Below are 21,677 nucleotides of genomic sequence, written 5' to 3'. Positions count from 1 at the left end.
GTTATGCCAGCAGTGGTCACTACAGCAGTGCAAGATGATGGCCTAAGGCAAGACATGAGGCAAGTGGTTGATTTGATGAAGAATCTCAGCCTAAACATGCTAGGTCAAGTGGGAAATAATCGAGGTCGAGGGAGGTTTGCAAATCAGCCAGGAGGTGAAGAAAGACCTAGGAATGGTGCTGGACAAAGTAATAGTAGGTTTTGGAGGCAGACGCCCACATGTTACAATTGTGGAGAGTTGGGTCACATCAACCCGCAATGTGATAAGCCACCAAGGATGGGGGGAGACATGTATCCATTGCCAAGACAGGTGCTAACTAGGTCAAATGATTATGGCATCGAAATTAAGGGAGACGAAGGAACCAGTGGACTGACCCACGAGGAAAAAGGGAAGACAAAAGTGCTAAGTGTAGTCACCTTGGAGAAGGCATCAAAGCTAGAGGATACATTAGTGATGCCTATTGGGAAGAGGACCACAGAGGAAAAGGAAGGAAGAAGTGCCCCAGGTCCTAGTAAGAAGAAAGGAAAGAGCCATGAAGGCGAGGATGTCAAGGCCAAGAGGAAAAGGAGAGCTCGTCGAAAGTTTCATGTTTCAGATTTTCCACTAGGGGATGGGCAATTAAGCTATGACTTGAAGGAGGATCTGACGAGCAGGAAGGCAGATGTTACTTTTGGGCAGCTTATAGAGATGGTGCCTAAGCTAAAGCGACAGTGGAAGAGGATGGTTAACCCAATGGAGAAAGGGCCAGAGAGAGGTTCAGTGAAGGTGTTGGCAATGGACGAGCTACCAGACATTTGTCCAATAGTAGATGTGTGGCATAAAAGGAAAAATTTGGGACAAGGTTATGTGGATGGCGGAGCCCAAATATGCGCCATAACACACTCATGCGTTGAGAAGATGGGTCTCACAGTGGCTGGGGTGTCAGGTTTTCGGATCAGATTGGCAAACCATCAAAAAGTAAAATGCTTGGGTGTTGTAAAGAGCTTAGAAGTGGAGGCATATGATGCAAAGGCAGTGGTTGATTTTCATGTGATGCCAGCAGGGTTGGGAGCATATCCTATTATACTGGGCAGACCATGGTTACGTGCAGTGGGAGCTGTTCAAGATTGGCGACATGTTACAATTAGCCTCTATGGAAAGACAAGTACCAAGAAGCTTTATAATATGGACACAAGGAAACGATTAGAGGAGCTTTATGAAGATGAGGATGAGTCTAGTGATGAAGACTCTTCCACGGTGACAGATGAGGACAGTGATAGCACTACCAGCAGTGATGAGGATGCTGATGTTGCATTTCTTTTGATGGACAAAGAAATCCAGGAGATTGGTTTAGTTGCATTTGCGAATGAGGTTGAAGATGAAAGTTAAGGGCCTTATGAAGTGATTGAAGGGCTGATGCAAACCAAGGTCGAATTGTCAAAGAAGCAAGAATTGATGACACAAATGATCAGTGAAGACCTCTCAGCTATGGAGAAGGACATATATTTGCACATGCAGGTCTATGCCAAAGTAATTGATGATTTTCTTGATGGGAGGTTGATAAATGGCATCTCTACAGGTTTTCCTTGGGAACCAGGTGGAAGCTTGATTAAGTTTTTGATGCAAGGAATGCAAAGTGTTTTTGTGTGGGATGCAGGTGGAATGAGTATCTACTAGTGTTGTTGCTGCTGAGCATGAATGCTCTAGCAGGCTAGGGGGTGGGCAAATTATGTCAGGAGTTTTTTGGAGCAAGGGATTGCGCATATGTACATATACATGCATGGTGCATCGAATAAACGATTGCCCATTTTCCAGAGCAAGGTGGTTACGTGGGGCCCACATGTGTACAGGTAGGGCAGCATGTACATAGTGCATCGATTTTCATCGTTACCAGTACCAGTGTGTTTTTTATACAATAAGGAGGAGTTGGTAGCGCCTAAAACTTCTCGAGGAAGCTATCCGTGGGCCGACGACATGAGGTAAGCAGGTGCGTCAGATGGCATCTAGTGGCGTCAGGAGGCCGAACGGGGTCAATACTTGCATGTGGAGAAGTACGAACACAACGTGGGTGTTTCCTTGTGATAATTATGCAGAAAGGTCATCATTAGGACCACTTTTTGGGGCCACTTCACGTGGTGGTGAGATGCATTATTGGAAAAAAGCTGAGTGCCAGGTGTGCGAATGATGCAAAAAGGTGACAACTATGCACTGCGAGGTCAGTTTTTGGCCTGTTCGGGGTCCGTTTGAGGTCATCTAAAAGGCCAAGGGTCCCCAAGTAATAAAGCTAAGTGTGGGAACTGAAAAAACAGAGAGAAGACCAGAAAAAACGTGGAGAAGAGAGGAGGAACAGCCGCAGGTGTGTTTTTGCTCATTTTGGAGCCTGTTTTGGCCGTAAACTGCTCATCCGAGGTCGGATTTGAGCACTTTGGCATTGTAGACTGGGGTTTTGGGCCGTTCCGGACGCGATGGTGCTGTCCATTTTGCCAAATTCCTCACTCTTTTCCTGCTGTTTTTCTGTGTAAGTTTCTTCTATGAGCGAAGTTTCTGCTCCAGTTTGTGATTGTATCTGGCTTATTTTACCCATATTGTGTGAGCTGTTTGCCCCATTGGTGTTGGCCCAAGCTCATTTGTATCTAAACATCAGAAATTCTCCTCTTTTGAGCTGAGTTTTTGGGTGTGTGTGTGTGTGTGTGTGTGTGTGTTTGTGTGGAGTGGGCAAGTGGATAGTCTCTCTCCTCTCACTCCAGAGGTGTGTTCCCTGTCTCGGCCAGGTGTGTTGTGTAAGCCGAGTGGTGCCCCATAGTGTGTGTGTGTATCTTCCCAAGAGTGTGTGTCGGGTCGTTATAGAGGCGCTGTGTGTGTTTTCATCCCGCTCACACCGCAAATGCTGCAAGTCTTTGATGATAGACAATCCTTTGCTATGTGCCCTTCTTTTCCACATTTGAAACAAGTTTTGTTACTAGAGCCAACTGCAAAAGCTCCTCCCACTGAAGTAGCATTCCTCCCTTGCTTCTTCTCCTCATACATTAAAGAGTTGATGACATCTTGAAAATATGGTGTTGGATCCTTCTCCTCAATGATGGTCATGATCTAGTCTAAACTAGGTGGTAAGGTTTCTAGAAGAACTGCAATTTTGTCCTCCTCTGGTACAGCACTGTTTACATAAGCTAGTTGTATGGTCATGCTTTTGAGTCAATTGACCAAGCTTGCAATATCTTTGTTATGTTCCAGTTGTAATCTGTATAGATCTTTCTTTAAGCTCATTTTGCTCTTCTTTTTCCTAGCTCCAAATTTTTCTTCTAGTGCTTAATTCCCATGCAGCAGATGAGGTATCACAATCATCAATAAAGTGCCACATAATTGTCTTGTAGTGTAGGGATTATGATTCCTAATGCTTGCTCGTCTTTGGCTTGATTTTGCGCACTCATAGCTTGTGTCAATACTTGTGCACCAATAGTAGATGCCGGTTCAATGAGCATTGGCTTGACTATTCCCCACAACTGCATTTCCATTAAGTAGCCTTTTTAACTTGGTTTGCTAAGTATGAAATCCCTCCCCGTTAAATTTCCCAAGCCCCTTCTCTTGCGCTAATAGAGGGGTCTTAGATTACTCTCCTAGCTAGTGTCTACCTCTTTACATGAGCACAAATACCCTTTAGGAGATTTATTTGCAAGTTATTGTGCTTGGCTGCAAAATTTTGAAGTTTAACGAGAGAGAGAGAGAGAGAGAGAGAGATAGAGAGAGAGAGACAGAGAGAGAGAGAGAGAAATCCTTTTGTCAAGCTCCTCTTCTCTGGCGGCGAAGCCCCTCTTCATGAATGATGGTCTTTTTTTTAATTTGCTTGTTTTGAATCTTTTGGAATTTTTTGCTTTTGATGATTCCTTTTGAACAACTGATGAGACTCTCCTTTGAAGCTCTTGAAGTTCAAATTTGAATGGCCTTGGTGCCCCTTTTAAAATGCTTTGGTTGAATCACTTCACCCTTTTTGGCCTTCTGCAGATGGGAAGATGCCCCTTGTATTCCTTGGTGTTGTTGGTGACCCATGGGAACAACCCCTTAGAGTGGATGGCCCTTAAGGGCTTCGAGACTCAATACATGTGGGAAAGGGGGTCTATTTGGGGTGGACCCACAAAATTCCCAATTTAACTGAGTTCAGGGGGCTTCTTGGCATCCAGGAGGGAGGTGACAAGGACAAGTACGAGCACGTGGGCATCAATTAGTAAAACCAATGGGTCGGCAAAGATGCTTGCGCAATCTTGAGGAGAGATGAGCAGCGTGGGTTGTGGCAAAGGGGTGTAGCTTGAGCTTGAGGGGTTGATGTTGTAGGGCTGATGTCCATGGGCTACTCAAATTTGAAGGTTGCGCTTGCATAGTGACGCAAGCACAAGATAGAGAGAAAGCGAGCAAGTACAGCAAGAGCTATGGAAACCCATGTGCCTGCGAGGTCCACTCTTGTGTCGAATTGGGCAGATGGCACAAGTGGCAGGCTATACCATCCTCATAGCTAGCGTAGGTAAAAAAACAAAGAAAATTGACGTTTTGCACTAAGGAGCTCCGAATGCCTGTAGCCTAGAAAAGATACATGCACCCATGATTCTTGACAAGGTAACCGTTGATGTGATTGTTTGAACTCGGAAAAAAATGGTCATAGGTGAATACCCTTAACTTAGGAGGTAGCCTTTCCATGTGCCTCCTATGACCTTTGACGACTTTTCAAGGACAACTTGAATCTTAACTTCTACCAAAAAGAAGAATTGGGCATTCAATGCTCTCATGAAGCCCACACACACACAATTGCTTTGGCTATTACGGGAAATAAAAAATCAAAAATCTAATGATGAACTAACCAATTAAACAATTAAATGCACATAAGATACCCTATTGGGGTGGATGGATATTTGTTGGATAGCTCTTGTCGATGGCCTTGCAAACACACTAGTTGCACAAGGTAGTGATGCCTATGATGGGAGTAATGTTGCAATGAAGAAAGTTGACAATGAACACAAAACAGGATACTAATCTTGTCCCTAGTCAAGCCTACCTAGCCATGGAGGGTAGTGGCCTCTTGGGTGTGCCAAGGACATGCAACGAGATGCTCACACATAGCTATATTAGGGTTTAATTAGTGAGAGATGCAACTAATTATGAGGATACCACCTAATGATTAAGAAATGCTAATTACTCTAATGGAGATGTTAATCATTAACACACTAATGCATAACAACAAACATAGCTAGCGTAACCTGAAGAAAACTTGATGGGAATGGGATCATTCTAGCTAGGGTGGATGAAAGAGAAATGTCATGCACATAAGTGAGTCTCTGTTGGCTGGATTATCATTCAAGCAAATTAGGTTCCAAAATCAATTAATCTTGAGTATTTGCTAAGCCATCACAAGCTTACCATAAACAAGAGAGATGTAATGCAAAATAGACTTGTGTTTTATTCATTCATGAGATGAGCTTTAAGTAGCTCTACAGCCTTGCACCATTGCATGTGGGATAATTCCTCCTCTTCACTCCTTGACTCATATTCTAGGACAAAGCCTAGGACAACGCTCACACTTTACACTTGTCATGCCCATAATAGGTGTTCTCTTTGGGCCTTATACCTTGCACTCTACACCCCTCGACTTTGCATGTGGGTTTTAAGCCCTACCACGTGGCACTACCTCAAGACATTTTCCCCCCAAGGCCTCCAGAACCCCACCAAAAAATCTTATTAAATTAATGTTTTTTTTTCCACTTTGACCTTCTGCCGCTTACTGCACAAATCTTTGTCAAAGCCCATCAAAATTTTGCATTGCGGCCTTCAAACTACACCACCTCAGCCACATTCCGACCTCGGTATGGCCTCGAAGGACGAGCAATCATTAGGTGAATTTGGACTCACAAAGGGGCCCTTTAAGGAGTTTGACTTTACCTCTCTCTACCAAAATGTGTGCATGGATAAATTTTTGCAAACAAACTCCAAAGTTGATGGAGGTTTGACAGTTAGAATGTCCTCTTCAAGCTCTATCTACTGATATATAGCACGCCATGAGATTCCTTGTATTTTAGAAGATTCTTTTTTTGATTCACCTATGATGTGACAACTCTGTTGGAATCTCTGCTCCTTGCACTTACCAACATCGCTAGTTGTGCATAGCACTCCTTTTTTTATGGACAAAATTTGCTAGGACCAATGTCCGAGAGAGATATTGCATGTAAGCTCAAATGTATAATACCCATGATATTTAAAGCATGTTGGTCCTTCAAGTTATCACCTTCAATTGGTCACACGTCTTGCCCAATTGAGCCATCTGAGGTAGCAATTTTGATGCACACATGATAGCCAAAAATATTCCAGCCCAAACAATTTGGATATCTTATTTTTTACCTCTATTACTATTCACGCATGTGATTTTGCTTTGTCTATGTTGTTCCTAAGTATTGTCGAGGTCAACTATCCAAAATATATGTGTTTCAATATGTTGCACATTAGCTAGTTTTGCCCACTGTAGACAACGTTTTGAGATGCTCAACATTTTAAATAAACACCAACCCCCCTGCGTCAAGTTAAAACCCTTGTTTTGCACCCTTCACCTGTAACACCCTTCCATAGGTCTGCACCCTAGTATCAACATTCTCTCTCTAGTTTCTTTTAACCACCACCTCACTTGCAAACTATCACATGAGAAAACCATGCATGACCCTCCCTCCCAACCATGTAAAGTGGAGGCCTCCTCGAAGGACCCTTGTGGCTGCCGAACCATCCAATTCACAACAACATCCACAAACATATCTATCAAGAGTGTAGCATATACCTCTCTTAAAAACCCTACCGCATCCATAGCCTACACCTCTTTTCCCTAGCAACTCTGATAGCTTCATTGTAGAGCTTGGGTTCTTCATCATACACCTTCTCGCAAACACAAGGATGCAAGAGAGCTAGGAACTTTTATAGCTTAAAACAATCCGCATTGACCACTTGGGTGACAACAACCAAATCCCTCTAAGAACCTTCAAACCTATCAACAAAAGCATTGAAATCTTCACTTCTTGTTGCAACCCTTTTATCTTCACATCCGCTTCACCTACCGACACCACTTTGCAAAAGATGCATAGAAACTGCTCCCAAAACCTAGTCCAACTTTGCTTGATTGCATCTTGCAAACCATTGAGCCAAACCTTTGCTTTACCTCATAGCACCAACAGCACTGTCTACACCTTTTCTTCATCACCTTGCATCCGCAACGAGAGCATAAATAGCTCAAAATCTGTCAACCACCCGTTTGCATCTTTATCACCATTGAAAATCAAACCCAAACTCTACCACATCTTTAATCGCAAACATATCACCATAGAGCAATCAATGTGCTCCTCAGTGAGGGTGCTAAAAGATGGAAAGTGGAAAGGGAAACACGCTTGAAACACAAACAACGGCCTCTCTATACACCAGGATATACACAACACCCCAAACCACTGGATTTCACCTTCAAAAACAACACAATCCATAAGAAAACCGGCATCTTCACACAACCATATATGCACGCACACGCTACAACATCACAAACTAGCCCAATCAATCCTGCACTATCCGATTCACTACCTCCACCACACACACATCTCCTCTTTCAATCTCTCTTTGCACAATTGACCTCGGGGGCCACACCTACACGCTTCTAAAAATGCACACAAACAAGCCGAGAAGAGAAGGGGAAAGGGAGAACCAACACAAAAAAATACGACAATGATGGCTTCTCTTCACAACAAACAACATATATTGTCCTTGCTCCAGGCCCACACACACATCGACAAGATCAACCATAACCTTGGCATCCCTTTCGGCTCTGCACAAGCTCCACTTGGCTCAAGAGCCTCCAATCTGCAAGAACACTATGGCCCCGATTCCCAATGGCCGCCTTGGCAAAATACCTTTACAAAAGGTGAGAATATCCTCTTATAGGAGAGGGAAAAAACTTCAAAAGAGAAAAAAATTAGTTATCTTCTTCTCATGCTGCTGACTGTGAGAATCATTTAGCATTCTACTTACACAACACACATTTGGCACTTCTATTTTGGAATCTATTGCATGCTCAAGACACCTCTAGCACCTCTCACCTTTGCTCTCACTCATTGTATGTGTAATCTCCATTTGGCCAATTCTAAGTCAACTAGCACCTCAAGAACCCATGGGAGGCCTTTCAACGGGGGGGGGGATGTTACAACGCTGTGACAAGGCCATGTGACACCCCTCCTCATACAAATTATTGGGTGCCCATTTGGGCTGCAGGAACAAACAGCGTTGTGACATGGCCTTGTCACAACGCTGTGACAAGGCCATGTGACACCCCTCCTCATACAAATTATTGGGTGCCCATTTGGGCTGCAGGAACAAACTCCGCACAAATGTCCACATTGCTACATGCTAGCGCCACTAGCCAACAACCACAACATCAACAACAACATCGCCCTACAATGACAAAATGAATGTCGCAGGCTGCCACTCGCACTGGCCAACACATAGCATCCGTGGCCAAGGAGCTCGTGGCCCCTCTCCCTGCATGATATATGGGGTTCTTTTCTCGCCTAATACCGTGTCATTCTCTCTTTGAGGCTCACATTTGGGATGATCATCTGACATGTGGCAGCCCACGGTGAGGCACCCCTCTAATGGCCTCCTAAAGCTCACCAAAAAACCATTAATAAAAGCCTTTTCCCCCCAAACTCAGCTGCCATTTCCAGCTCAGTTGTGAGGTCCCTGCCCCTGGTCGAGCGGAGCGGAGTACCTTTGATAGGTCTCCAATCCTGAGAAAGAAAAACCAACGGACATTTCCTTAGCTACTATGTAGCCACAGGCATGAACCGTTAGTGAAGGATTGGTCCTATCTCGCTATGGCGGAGCGTGACCACCATAACCCTATCTAAAAACTATCTATAATCAATTATACCTAAAAGTATAAATGTTAGAGTGACCAACCTGTGCGCTTTTTTTCCCATGTTTCAGAAGCACAGCCGCCAAGGTTTGTCTTTTTAAAGATTTATGACTAAAAGAAAATTCTAGCATTGGAAAGTTACCCGACTCATCGGGTCCACCCGTCCATAGAATGATACCGTCGGGGTATCATTCTCCCACTTTCCACACCACACTCACCCTTCTTTTGTTATCTAATTACTACCACACTGTTAAAACATACATGTTTCTTTATTTTATTTATGATACTGGTTCGTTAAAACAGCCCTTCAAACAATATTACAAACAATAGTCAAACAAGAAGTTGTCCAACTTTAAACCAACAACCCTTGGATTAAGTTCACTCAAGAATCTCTATTGGCGCTATTATGTCTGATCGGTATATACATTATTTATAAAAACCCTTGTCCTCATGAGCGTCCCATACCGCTCGACAAGTATTCGTTGTGCTAATCTGGACGTACTCCCGTCACAGCAACAACGATGCCAATTTGGGCGTCATCCTCACGCCACGGCAAAACAAAACCGCAGTATCCAGCTGGGCTAATCTGGGTGTACTCCCACCACAGCATCAGCGGTGCAATCCTGGGCGTCATCTCACGCCTCGGCAACTGCCACATAATACCAACGCTAATAAGTAGAGAGACTTGAGAGAAACCATACCGAAGGTTTTGGACAAACATTCTTTCCTATAGCAACGAGTTTAACTATACAATCTTTCCTACTTGTCAAACATATGACGAGTTTCTTGGGGTTAAGCCCCGTGGTTTCGGTCCGTGTTTTCTTTTCATAAGGTAAATAATATATTCCTATGGTCTCGCATATGCAATGATGCATAACTTGAAACTGCAATACTAACCTATACCATAGCTCCGATTGGTGGAGACATAGCATTTTCCGCAGGGATTCCACCGTTACTTTTACCAACTTCATGATCATTAGCGTCCTGGGTTCGAGCATGCTTTGGAGCCATTTTGTTTGTACTACACTTATGTTATACACTTAGAACTTTAAATTGGTCAATTTCCCTAATAATCTCCTTGTTTTCAAAGAGAGTCTATAATTTGAACCCTCGCCAACTCGGATTCACACTTAGTGTTGTTGTTTTACATCTAATTTCTATACATCAAATATTTGCTAATCGTAATTAATTAAAAATTAAATGTGTAAACTATGAGTGAAAGTTTAGGAATGCATTACTTTTATGCTTCACATGTTCTAACTTCAATTTCTATACTTTAACTAAATCAAAATTTTAGTATTATTCAAAATTCTACTTAATCTAATTGACAATAAAATTGATGAATGAGAATTTCATCATGTATAATAAGAATATGATGAGTTCTCTTATGTATTAACTTTCAATTAACAATGTATAAGTTAATAGTGAAGATGTACTAACTAGAGAGAGTAGGTATACTTAGAGAGATTAGAGTAAGAGAAAACATGCACACACATCTTTTCTAAAGTTAATTGAATCTTACTATCCATTAGAAAGATTAGAGTAAAAGATAACACACACACACACACACACACACATATCCTTCTTGAAGCTAATTGAATCTTACTAATCTATTAGAAGATTAGAGTAAAAGATAGCACACACACACACACATAACTAATTGAATCTTACTAATCTATTAGAGAGATTAGAGTAAGAGATAGCACACACACACACATAGCTAATTGAATCTTACTACTCCATTGGAAATTAGAGTAATAGATAGTACACACACATAACTAATTGAATCTTACTAATCTATTAGAGAGATTAGAGTAATAGATAACACACACACACATAGCTAATTGAATCTTACTAATCCATTAGAGATTAGAGTAAGAGATCATAGTACACATACACATAGCTAATTGAATCTTACTAATCTATTAGAGAGATTAGAGTAAGAGATAGCACACATACATCATTCCTAAAGTTAATTGAATGCTTAATTAATACGCACCTTATTAGTTCACTAGAGTTTTTTGCTCTCTTAGTGGTTTGTGGACAAAGTGGCAGCACTTCGTGAGCGCTATAGAGGCAATCTCTATGTCTAAAGTGTGAGCATGGATGCTCTATTTATAGCAGAAAAGAAAACGTCCAACTTTTTTTTCTCAAAAAAAATATTTATTTATTTATTTTAAATAAATAAATAAATAAATATATATATATATTTTTCCCCCCCAAAAATCATACCCGCATTTTTGGTACCCTTGTGGTATCCATGAGCTTGACCACTTTGTCATTATCATCAAAAGATAAGGCCACACACGCCCCCCCTCATTAAGATTAGTCAAGAGTAGCCTCTCCTTTTTAATGTGATAGTGTGTCCGACTTTGTCCCCTGCTATGTGAGTCCATGTGCCTTCATTTGTCATCCCTGTGTATTCTTTTGTCTTTATAATTATTTTATTTATTTACTTAATGATAATTTACTTTACATTTTTAAGTTAAACTTTACAGTCTTATATTAACTTTACAGTAGTAAAAGAAAATTCTACAATCAGTAAATAAGTCTTGCAATAAGTTAGTTAGTGATTCATATAGCTAAACATGTCAGAATTTTGTAGCGTAAATTTTAATTTCTAGGTTTTCTCAACCTACGATTCATAATTTGAACTCGAATATCTTAAATAAGGAGTGATGGTTCAAAAAAATACAAATGCGTAATAAAACTTTTGTGCAATTTGAAAGTAGAGACCTTACAATCTCCCCAACTTAGAATTTGAGATGCCTTCATCTCAAGAACAGTGAAGGATAATCCTTAAGAAGGGATGTCTCATCTTCCCAAGTAGCATCTTCTATAGGGAAATCCTTCCATAAGATAAGATGTTCTTTGATGGATCTATTCCTAAGCTTTCTCTCTCGAGTTTCTAAGATAGTATCAGGTTGGAGTTGTAGAACATCTTGAGCAGGTAAAATGATTTGCTCATCATCAAGGACATGGTCAGGGTTATATACATAAGGTTTTAACAGACTTACATGAAATACATCATGCACTTTTAGATGAGAAGGGAGTTTTAGTCTATAAGATTGATCACTTACAACCTTGATTATTTTGTAAGGTCCACAATATCGGTAGCTAAGCTTCTTATACCTTTCGAAAGATAGATTGCTCTTTTTGGGCTTTACTCGTAAGAAAACTTTGTCACCTTCTTTGAAAATCCGACCAAATATTTTTAAGTCGGCGTACTTATTTTGTCGATCTTGAGCCTCTTGAATATCCCTTTGAATAGCTTTGGTTTGAGCTTCCATTTCTTCAAGCATTTTCTTTGAGGCTTCTACGCTTATAGTGGGGTCAGAAAAGTTAAGAGGTGATAAACATTCTTGACCATAAAGGGCATTAAAAGGTTTCATTCCAATACTTCTATGAGTAGAGGAATTGTATGCATACTCTACCAAGGGTAGGTATTGAATCCACTTGCGAGGTTGTCTATTGCAGTAGGCTCTGAGAATGTCTTCAATTACTTGATTAACTCTTTCAGTTTGGCCATCAGTTTGAGGATGATAAGCTGTACTAAAACATAATTGGGTTCCAATAGCTTGAAACAATGATACCCAAAACTTTGAAGTAAACTTGGCATCACGATCGCTAACAATCCTCTTGGGTAAACCATGAATTCTGAAAACCTCCTTCACAAACAAACGAGCAATATCTGAACCTGTAAAGGTTGTCTTGACTGGGATTAAGTGATCCAATTTAGTAAGCAAGTCGACTATGACCATGATTGAATCATATCCAACTTGGACAAAAGGAAACCCAGTGATAAAGTCCATGCTAATACATTCCCATTTCATTTGGGGAATATCTAAAGGATGTAATTTACCTGGCATCTTTAGTCTCTCTACCTTAATCCTTTGACAAGACAAACACTGCTTGACATAGCGAAGGACATCACCCTTCATACCTTGCCAATAGTAACTTCTGCGAATTGCATTGATGGTTTTGGCATAACCTGGATGTCCTGAAGTTGGGCCATCGTGTGCTTCATATAGGATAGCATTCCTTAGGGTAGAATCCTTAGGTATGCATAATCGATTCCTATAGTAAATTTTCCCATCTTCTAAGGAATAATGTAGAGGTTTAGGCTGATTTGATGATACCCTCTCTTCACGTAGGATACTAGCAAGCATCTGGTAATCTGCATCTTTGACAGCAGCATCCAAGACCTGGTCTAGAATAGGGTTGTTAGCCATGGAAATTGCCCCCAAAAAAACTTTACGACTTAGGGCATCTGCCACAACATTATATTTACCTGGTCTAAATTTAATATCAAAATCATATTCGTGCATGAGCTCTATCCATATCCTCTGTCTCATGTTAAGGTTAGGTTGGGTAAAAATCCACTTAAGGCTCTTGTGATCTGTTACCAACTGGAATTTGCATCCCAATAGATAATTTCTCCATAGCTTGAGAGCATGAATAACTACTAGCAATTCTAAATCATGTGTAGCATAATTCACTTCATGAATCCTAAGCTTCCAAGAAGTATAAGCTACAGGCCTTCCTTCTTGAGTAAGGACTCCTCCTAATGCAAGGTTACTAGCATCTGTGATCACCTCGAATTCTTGGGTGAAGTCTGGAAGTTTTAAGAGAGGTTCTGAAGCAAGATACTCCTTCATCTGTTCGAAGCAAGATTCATGTTTTTCTTCCCAAAGTATCGTAGCTCCTTTCTTTAGCAAGTCGGTTAGTGGTGTAGCTTTAAGAGCATAGTCCTTTACAAAGATCCTGTACCACCCTGTGATACCTAAGAACCCTCTGACTTCGGTTTGTGAAGTGAGTTGAGGCTATTCCACAATATCTTTGACTTTGTCAGGGTCAACAGAGACTCCTTCAGGTGAAATGATAAACCCTAAGTAATAGACCTTAGGGGTAAAGAAGGTACATTTGCTTTTCTTTGCATACAGCTTATTTCTGCGTAAAAGCTCTAACAATTTCCTAACATGTCCTTCATGCTCTTCCTCTGATTTGGAATAAATTAAGATATCGTCAAAGAATACTAGGAAAAAATCATCCAAGAGTTATCTAAAGATATCGTGCATTAGACGATTGAAAGTTGCAGGAGCATTCGTAAGTCCGAAAGCCATCACTGTAAATTCGTAATGACCATAACGAGTGTTGAAAGCTATTTTGGAGATATCAGCCTCCATGATTCGAATTTGATGATAGCCAGATCGAAGATCGATCTTTGTGAATATTTTGGCTCCATGTAATCTGTTCAGCATCTCATCAATACGAGGAATTGGATATTTATTCTTGATGGTAACCTGATTTAAGCCCCTATAATCTATGCAAAGTCAAAGAGAGCCATCCTTTTTCTTTTGGAAGAGAACAGGTGCACCCCATGGAGATGTACTAGGTCGGATAAACCCTTGCTCAATCAACTGATTGAGCTGCTCCTTGAGTTCTATAGCCTCTAGAAGTGACATCTTGTAGGGAGCTCTTGAGACTGGTTCACTACCTGGAAAAATTTTGATTTCATGGTCTACCTCCCTAGGTGGTGGTAGTTCAGAAAGTTCAACAGGGAAAACATCCGAAAATTCTTCTAGCCACATTGGTTCAGGGTTGGAAGAAGATTTTTCTACTTTGTTTAGCTTGACTACAAAAATTTGTTGACCCTTGCGTAACCCTTTCAAAAGACGATTAGCTTTGACCAAGTAAGCTTTTGGTCGTCCATTCTGGCCTTGAATAGTGACTTCTTGACCTAGGTTGTCCACAAAAGTAACACTTCCTTGGGCACAATGGATATTGGCATTATGACTGGCTAACCAATCCATTCCAAGAATTCCGTCATAGATTACTATGGGTAAGGTTTGAAAAGTAGCAGAAGTAGAGTATTCTCTCAACTTGAAATCTATTTTGCCCACAGTGTACTGAGATAACACCTCCTTTCCATTGGCTAATTCAACTCTCATCTTTCTTGTAGGATGTTGATTAAGTCCTAACCTCCTTAAACATTTAGGTGACAAGAAAGAATGAGTACTACCACAATCAATAAGAAGCTCAAATTTTTCACCTTGGTGATTTGCAGGTGTTTGAATGACAGCATATTGTTGTCTTGCTCTTGGGTTATCAATTTACAGCATGTAGAGTTTCTCTTTCCTCTTGTTCTTCTCCCAATGTTGGTTCTCCTATGATAGCATTGACTATGGCAGCCATTCTGCGCCCTCGACCTCGTCCTCCATTTCTTCCTCCACGATTTATTATTTGGCCTCGTCCTCTAGCTCGAGTAGGTGTATTTGTTGTGGAGACTTGCCTAGGACATACATTCCTGAAATGTCCTAGCTCGTTGCATTCATAGCATCTAAGATCTGCATTTTGAGCTCCATTTGCTGAAGCTCCAACTATTGGATGAATTTGGTGAACTGGGTAAACTTGCCTTTGGTTTCACATCATAGACCGTCCTCTCCTTCCAGCATTCCTTAAATTTCCATTTCGTACCCTTTGAGAGTTTGACATCTCTTTAGCTAAGGGTTTAGCTTTTAAAAGAGAATCTTGCAAATTTACAGGCCTCATGGCTTCTAGACGAGTATTTAAAGGAGAATTTAGCCCTTGGCAGAAACGGGCTACTTGTTGATCTGCGGTCATTGGCGGAGCATAGCGCCTAAGAGTTACAAATTTAGAGTAGTATTCTTCCACTCTAAGATGAAACTGACGTAAGTTGAAGAATTCATTCATCTTAAGGGATTCGTGTGCAGGTGGAAGATAACTTCCTTTGACAACATACTTAATGTCTTCCCAAGTTTGAGTGTTTTGAGCTACTTGATTATCTTTGCAGTGTTGTTTCCACCAAAGCTTGGCATCCCCGTGAGACGAAACATAGCCAACATTGCTTGGTTATCAGGAGTAGTACAAGCAGTAGCAAAATAATCCTCCATCTCTTCGAGCCACACTTCTGCATCACGCTCAACTAGGGCTCCTTCCCCTTTGAAAGAGGGAAGTTTAGCTTGCTTGAGAAGTAGCTTTTTCTCTTGAAGAGATGTGTACACCGCACTCTGTGCAATATAGATTAAGTGAAACTTTATTGGATAATCTAACTTTAATCCACTTTAAGGCAAGACTTGATCAGACAATAATACAAACAAAAGATAATATTAATCCAAACTTTATTTATATACACATTATTTACTACCAAGGTTGGTAGTCTTTAGGTATAGGGATTGTAACGTCTCTATATTTTTAGTTTAGTGACTACAAAAGGATAGGCTAAAGGATCAAAATGATAAGTTTCTTTTGACCCCTGAAAGCTACGAGATACACATATGGGCCGAATCCTACCACCTGGTTATAGACCCATTGAGTCTGAGATATCTTTTCTCCTCCCAAGTTAATGGTAGCATCCGGATTCTTAGTAAAAATGAAAAGATAAACTTCGATGACTTTTAACTCCTCTGCCCAACGAAGTTTCTTGAGATTGGTACCCATGCACCATATCTTGTTAGCATCGATGGTATAGATTCCTCTAGATGGACTCCAATTGATACCCCATCCTCTATGCACCCTTGGAATAGGTGGTGCAAACACCCTATCCAAAATCATCATCACCCTTTTTCGAAACTGATAATTTGGTGATTGGCATGCATTTTCAAACATGATGGTGAACACCTGGAATTTTTGGCAGGCTGAATGAACATTTTCCTGTACCAGGAAAGTTTAGTCTTCAATACCATAAAAAAACTCAAAACAATTTCTCTAGGTTCTTCTATTATTTCAAAAATTCGCATCCTTCAATATCCAAACATCAATCTAAAAATCTCCCCAAGCTTTAACCTAGGCTCTGATACCAGTGTGAGGTCCCTGCCCCTGGTCGAGAGGAGCGGAGTACCTTTGATAGGTCTCCAATCCTGAGAAAGAAAAACCAATGGACATTTCCTTAGCTACTACGTAGCCACGGGCATGAACCGTGAGTGAAGGATTGGTCAAACAGTATTACAAACAGTATTACAAACAATAGTCAAACAAGAAGTCGTACAATTTTAAACCACCAACCCTTGGATTAAGTTCACTCAAGAATCTCTACTGGCGCTATTATGTCCGATCAGTATATACATTATTTATAAAAACCCTTGTCCTCATGAGCGTCCCATACCTCTTGAAAAGTATTCGTTGTGCTAATCTGGACGTACTCCCGTCACAGCAACAATGGTGCCAATCTAGGGGTCATCCTCACGCCACGGCAAAACAAAACCGCAGTATCCAGCTGGGCTAATCTGGGTGTACTCCCACCAGAGCATCAGCGGTGCCATCCTAGGCGTCATCTCACGCCTGGGCAACTGCCACACAATACCAACGCTAATAAGTAGAGAGACTTGAGAGAAACCATACCGAAGGTTTTGGACAAACATTCTTTCCTATAGCAACCAGTTTAACCAGACAATCTTTCCTACTTGTCAAACATATGACGAGTTTCTTGGGGTTAAGCCCCGTGGTTTCGGTCCGTGTTTTCTTTTCATAAGGTAAATAATATATTCCTATGGTCTCGCATATGCAATGATGCATAACTTGAAACTGCAATACTAACCTATACCATAGCTCCGATTGGTCCGATTGGTGGAGACATAGAATTTTCCGCAAGGATTCCTCCGTTACTTTTACCAGCTTCATGATCATTAGCGTCTTGGGTTCGAGTACGCTTTGGAGCCATTTTGTTTGTACTACACTTATGTTATACACTTAGAACTTTAAATTGGTCAATTTCCCTAGTAATCTCCTTGTTTTCAAAGAGATTCTATAATTTGAACCCTCGTCAACTCGGATTCACACTTAGTGTTGTTGTTTCACATCTAATTTCTGTACATCAAATATTTTCTAATCGTAATTAATTAAAAATTAAATGTGTAAACTATGAGTGAAAGTTTAGGAATGCATTCCTTTTATGCTTCACATTTCTAATCCAGTTCTAACTTCAATTTCTATACTTTAACTAAATCAAAATTTTAGTATTATTCAAAATTCTACTTAATCTAATTGACAATAAAATTGATGAATGAGAATTTCATCATGTATAATAAGAATATGATGAGTTCTCTTATGTATTAACTTTCAATTAACAATGTATAAGTTAATAGTGAAGATGTACTAACTAGAGAGAGTAGGTATACTTAGAGAGATTAGAGTAAGAGAAAACATACACACGCAACTTTTCTAAAGTTAATTGAATCTTACTATCCCTTAGAAAGATTAGAGTAAAAGATAGCACGCACACACACACACACATATCCTTCTTAAAGCTAATTGAATCTTACTAATCTATTAGAAGATTAGAGTAAAAGATAGCGCACACACACACATAACTAATTGAATCTTACTAATCTATTAGAGAGATTAGATTAAGAGATAGCACACACACACACATAGCTAATTGAATCTTACTACTCCATTAGAGATTAGAGTAATAGATAGTACACACACACATAACTAATTGAATCTTACTAATCTATTAGAGAGATTAGAGTAATAGATAGCACACACACACACATAACTAATTGAATTTTACTAATCCATTAGAGATTAGAGTAAGAGATAGCACACATACACATAGCTAATTGAATCTTACTAATCTATTAGAGAGATTGGAGTAAGAGATAGCACACATACATCATTCCTAAAGTTAATTGAATGCTTAATTAATACGCACCTTATTTGTCCACTAGAGTTTTTTGCTCTCTTAATGGTTTGTGGACGCCTTCTCTCTAAGAGAAGTGGCAGCACTTCGTGAGCGCTATAGAAGCAATCTCTATGTCTAAAGTGTGAGCATGGATGCTCTTTTTATAGCAGAAAGGAAAACGTTGTCGAGAAATTTGCGGTCTTGCCAGGAAAGCACCGGGCTTATGGCTGTGAGAGTTTGTGAGAGAACTCAACAAAAACTATATGAAGGAGTTAAACCATAGGTTCCATGAACAATAGGGTTTGGAAAGAAGTGCAATCAAAGAAGACACACTCTTTCTCTCTTGCACTCACACACACAAAGAAAGAACACAAAAGAGAGTGTCAAAACAACACAAAGATGAAAACATCAAGGCTATGGTCATATCGTATCATGGGTAGTATGAAAGGATTAATAGATGAGTTAATGGCATTCAATCTTGGTTGACCAAATAGGCTACGAATTTTTCTTTGGAATTGTAGTTTTGTGCTTACCATAATATATATATTTTGTCTAGTGATTGGGATTAATTGTGTGTACAAATCGTCTTGGTTCATAGCAAGATAACTACGCTTACATCAAAAGAAAAATTATAGTCTATGAGAGGTAGTATGATGGGATCCGGTGATAGAAGTATTTCATTGAGCCTTTCAGGGCCGAAGAGAAACACTATACGTTGTTGAAAGTGTATTTTACGGTTAATCCATACGTTAATTCTAATAGATCGTACAGAGTGAAAGGGATAGAAATGATCATCATGTGGGTTATTCATCTACGATAGTATGTGAGAAATGTAGATATGAGAGAAGTGAAGAGATGAGAAGTTTCCCTCCCAAGCCCTATTCTTGCCCGTAGGCAATAAGGATACTACGGGGAGAGATGTACCTGTAGCAAGAGAACCTAGAGAGGATGAATTACTAAGAATGAGAGAGATAGGTTTGGTTAAGAAGATGAGATTAGATACATATATATATGTTGGATTAGAGATGAAAATGAAAACAACAAGAAATCAAGAAAACATCAATGTAGAACAGATCTTACTTGAAACCCTTTGGTATTGATGGGAGAGAGAAGAAGAGGGGAGAATTCAACGTTGATTGATACGCCAAGTACAACACCTTATTTGATTAGATTTGATCTTCCAAGGATAGCGTACAAGAATGGCTAGTTTTCCTCTAGGAGAAAGTGTAGGCTTGGGCTTATGTTAATGGCTAAGTACAATTAGGCATTACTACTCACTCCCTCATGAATTCCTCTCATCAATGGCTTGAATGCTTGAGTTTTTTCCAAGGAAGAAGAGGTCCCCTTTTATAGGTGAAGGGAACCCACAAGGGTTTACACAAGAAGAGAGGAGCCAGTGTGAACAGGAATTGGAAAAGTTGGAAATGAGTTGCCCCTACATGATGTGGGCAGACTGGGGTCCAGTATTTTGATCATATCTCCTCAACCGTGGCTCCAAATAAAAAAGTAAAAATATGGGAAAAAACATCAGCTCATTAGCTACGATTTTCATTTTAAAATCGTTTTCCAATTCGGATTGGAACCTTGTGTAAAAAATTCATCAAAATAGGGTCCATTTATGGCAGCAAAAGTCTTCATGTGGTCTCCTTAGCCTAGACTTTCATTTAATTCCAAAGGACACCTCATGCCACATGAAAGCATGACATTGCTCCTTGACAAAGTTTTGTAATCATGCTTGCAATAATGCATTAAAATAAGTGTATCTTTGAAATCATGCCACCTAGTGTCCCACTAGGATTTGATTCTCTCCTATTGGCTATTTAAAAAGAAATATAAGAAAAGTATAAAAAATACATAGAATATATATATATTGGAGTTTACCCTAGATATAGGATCTAGCTACGGTGTGAGATGATAATGAAAAATTAGAAATAAAGAATCAATGCTTTTTGACCCAAGTTAAAGAGGTGGAGCTATTGATGCTTTTCCCATAGTATTTTTTGATGGTAAAGTAAAGATATGTTACCCTTGAGAAAAATAATAGGATGAGATAGAAGGCTTATTATTATACTTAAATATGCATATGTACACTATAGTAAATATAATTATGTATCTAAAAAAATACAAGATAGATCTTGTAGCATGCGTTCCCACTATGTACGTGTCACAGCACGACATCCACTCCCTCTACACCTGCACATCCTCCGGTATGTGCCACATTGTCTCTTTGTAAGATTAGACCTCTTGTACATCTTCCTTGTCTTCTTCTTCACTGGATGATTCCAGAGCTTCATGTTCACTTTGATCTTCACCTGTGTTTTTCTCTTCTTCCTCATCCATATCTTCTAGATCATTGTCTCCTCTTCTCTTAAACATTTTAATCCTTTTTCCTGCAATGGGAATCTTTACTTCTGTACCATCTAGTTCAGACAAGCTGTAAGTAGCATTTTCATGCACATGCTTTAAAACATACGGTCCAAACCATCTTTTTGAGAACTTACGCATGACTGTGTGCTAGTTATCAAGGCTACTATCATACATTAAAACCCAGTCACCTTTGTCAATTGCTTTGCTCCTGAGTCGATGTCGCTTATCAAAATAGTCCTTGTTTTTCAACCTTGAATTTTTGAGTCATTCTTTTGCAGCTTCAATGTCTCCAGGTCTTCTCTCTAGCTGCCTTATACGCAGTGCAAGGAGATCTTCCCTACTAAGTCCCTCTTGCCAAGGTAGTACATTCCATGTGGGAATTGTATCCTCAATTGGCATCACTGGCTTTTGACCATGCATTAGCGCCGCAGGCATGTAGCCAGTTACTGAGCTATGTGTTGTACGATCAACCCATAAAGCATATGGTAACAATTTTGGCCACTCACCAACTCTTCCTTGGCAAGCCTTTGCCAAAGCTTTGATGATAGGAGGATGCCCTCTTTCACTCTTTCCATTGCCTTCAGGGTTGTAAGCTGTAGTAAGAGAAAGCTTGATCCCTAATCTAGAAAAGAACTCCCTTGCTTCTTCGGCATCCAGTTCACCTCGATCTGCAGTGATTTTTCCCACACAACCATAACAGCAAATCACCTCATCAAGAAGGAATTTGCACACAGCTTCTGTGGTCTTATCTCTTAATGCTCTTCCTTCAAC

This window comes from Adiantum capillus-veneris, chromosome 9, assembly GCF_014529385.1.
Source record: "Adiantum capillus-veneris isolate H3 chromosome 9, ASM1452938v2, whole genome shotgun sequence".
Classification (NCBI taxonomy): domain Eukaryota; kingdom Viridiplantae; phylum Streptophyta; class Polypodiopsida; order Polypodiales; family Pteridaceae; genus Adiantum; species Adiantum capillus-veneris.
The sequence above is the reverse complement of the archived record's forward strand: the minus strand, read 5'-3'. Positions refer to the sequence as shown.